Genomic DNA, 2,550 nt, shown 5'->3' on the forward strand with positions numbered 1-2,550 from the left:
CAGGAAATTAATGGAAGATTAAGTGAATTGGAGGTGAGAGACCAATTACCATGCAATTAGAACAATGCAGCTGGCAGCAGTAGAGACTAGAACCATGGCAAAGTCAATGATGAGGATTCAGCAATTAAGAAGCCTACGCCAGTGCTTCTCAAATTTTAATGTGTCTTCCCAATGCCTGTGAATCTGGGATAAGGTCTGAGATACCGAATTTCTTAATAAGCATTGCAGCTGGTGGTGAGCTTTGCAATTTTAATATGGCAGCCCCCGGCCCAGAGACCTTTTTGGAGAACTTGAACTGTAATGAGTGCAGTTGAGGAGCTGGATTGCCTAGTGTGTTTTATGTAACTAAGTGTATGTCTAAAAATGGAAGCAAAGCAGTTTAAAAGCAATTTAAAACATTTCTTGATTTAGAACATTTCATTGAAACTATTAAAACTGGCATCTGAATGAAGACACATTGTCAGTCTAAACTATGCACAGGATTTACAATACTTTGTACAAAATATAGAATGAAAATTATTCTATGGTTTCTTACGTTAATTAGCCTGTTGAAAAAACATTGGAGGTATTATTTAACAATCACATTCACTGTGTCTTTTTACCTTTTTGAACGTGACTACTTGAATGTCAAAATATTTCAACTGTAGCTTGCCTTTTATTTCTACAGGAGATACCTGAGACTATGGTTAGGAGAACAAAGGCAGATGGCACAAAGTGTCTCTTGGATCACTTTTTAGGTGGGAGTTCACATTAACCCATCACACACATAGACTGGAGTGTGTTGCTCTTTCTCTAATTCCATAATTTATTTCTAGCATTGGATTATGATTTTAAAGCTTTGCCAAAATAATTTAACATTTCTTAAACATTGGTTTCCTAATGGCTTATAAGCCTTTAAATTTTCACTTTAGGATGAAACTGAAAGATATTATATCAAATTAAGTAAGCCATAAGAAGGATAAATACAGGGGTCAGAGTGGTGGCACAGGGCATAAGGCATCTGCCTTGTGCACTCTAGCCTAGGACAGATCACGGTTCGATTCCCTGGTGTCCCATATGGTCCCCAAGCTTGGAGCGATTTCTGAGCACATAGCCAGAAGTAACCCCTGAGTGTCACTAAGTGTGCCCCCCCCCAAAAAAGAAGGATAAATACAGAAAAGTACTTATAATTGATATTTTTATAATTGATATTTAACATGATTGAATTAAGAAACTCAATGGTGTGCTTGCTTCGGCAGCACATATACTAAAATTGGAATGATACAGAGATTAGCATGGCCCCTGTGCAAGGATGACATGCAAATTCATGGAGCGTTCCATAATTTTTTGACCAATAAAACATTTGATTTAAAAAACAAAAGAAAGAAACTCAATGGTCTAAGCAGGAGTTGTCTTGAACACTCTTGGACCCAGAATATAGCGAGAAGGAGGAAAGAAACAGTGGAAGAGGAAAAACACTGGCAGGCTTGGGGGCAAAGTGGAATAGTATGAGATGCACTTGGGGAACATTGGTGGAAGAAAGTGGACACTGGTGGTGGGATTGGCCCTGATTCATTGTATGTTTGAAACCAACTATGAAGGACTTTGTTAACCACAATGTTTTAAAATTAAACATTAAAAAAAGTTCAGTTTAGCTTCATATCTCTATAGGTGCCTAAGCATCATTAAACTATCACCCAAATTCTGGTGTCATCACAAAATGACCCCCTGGGTCCCTTCTGTGAATAAACCTACAAACTGTAATCCCATGGGGAAGGGAGAAGCCCTAGAGTAGTGCCACTACAGGAAATAATCCAAACCAGGTGGAAGAGAGATGAAACACGTGGCCAGGACCACAGTATTTATATGGAAGTTGAGATCACCTCTATGGGTGAGGGGTAGAGGGAATTAAGGTAAAAAAACCTATCTAGAAGGGGTGGGGGGTTCTTTCTCATGTAAAAGAGGAAGTTGTGAAGGCCAACATGGCCATCATAGTTTAGGGTGAAGACTGATTAACCCAACACTCTCCTATCTACCCCTATCTACGCTCTGTCTCTTCCATTCTCTTACCAACTACTGTTTCCACCAAATCTAAGTGTCATTTTTGTTGTGCTGTGCTAGTTCATTATGCCTGTCCTGTTTCTCTTCCACATGGAAATCAAACCATAGCATATTATCTTCCACTTCTTAACTGATTTCACTTAGCTTAATAGTCTCAGATTCCACTCACATCACTGTAAACAGGCTGGATTTCATCTTTTTAATTAGCTGAGTTAAATCCCATAAGTATAGAGACCATACGATCTTTTTTCTTTGGTTTTTGGGCTACACCCGGTGACACTCAGGGGTTATTCCTGGCTATGCGCTCAGAAATTGCTCCTGGCTTGGGGGACCATATGGGATGCCAGGGAATTGAACCTAGGCTAGCACAGGCAAGGCAGACAGACACCTTACCGCTTGTGCCACAACTCTAGCCCCGAGACCATAAGATCTTGATCCAGTCATTCATTAATAAGCATCAGGGTTGATTCCATGTTACAGCTTTTGTGAATGACCCTACTGTGAACATAG

At 39.7% G+C, this 2,550-nt stretch overlaps 1 non-coding gene across 1 annotated transcript; it reads left to right on the plus strand.

Moving 5' to 3' along the window:
• Nucleotides 1-1,222: 1,222 nt before the first annotated feature.
• Nucleotides 1,223-1,326, plus strand: LOC126004734 (U6 spliceosomal RNA). Its single transcript, XR_007493995.1, has one exon. It is a non-coding gene; the product is annotated as a U6 spliceosomal RNA (small nuclear RNA).
• Nucleotides 1,327-2,550: the final 1,224 nt, after the last annotated feature.

Source organism: Suncus etruscus, chromosome 3 (genome assembly GCF_024139225.1).
Source record: "Suncus etruscus isolate mSunEtr1 chromosome 3, mSunEtr1.pri.cur, whole genome shotgun sequence".
NCBI classification, from domain to species: Eukaryota; Metazoa; Chordata; class Mammalia; order Eulipotyphla; family Soricidae; genus Suncus; species Suncus etruscus.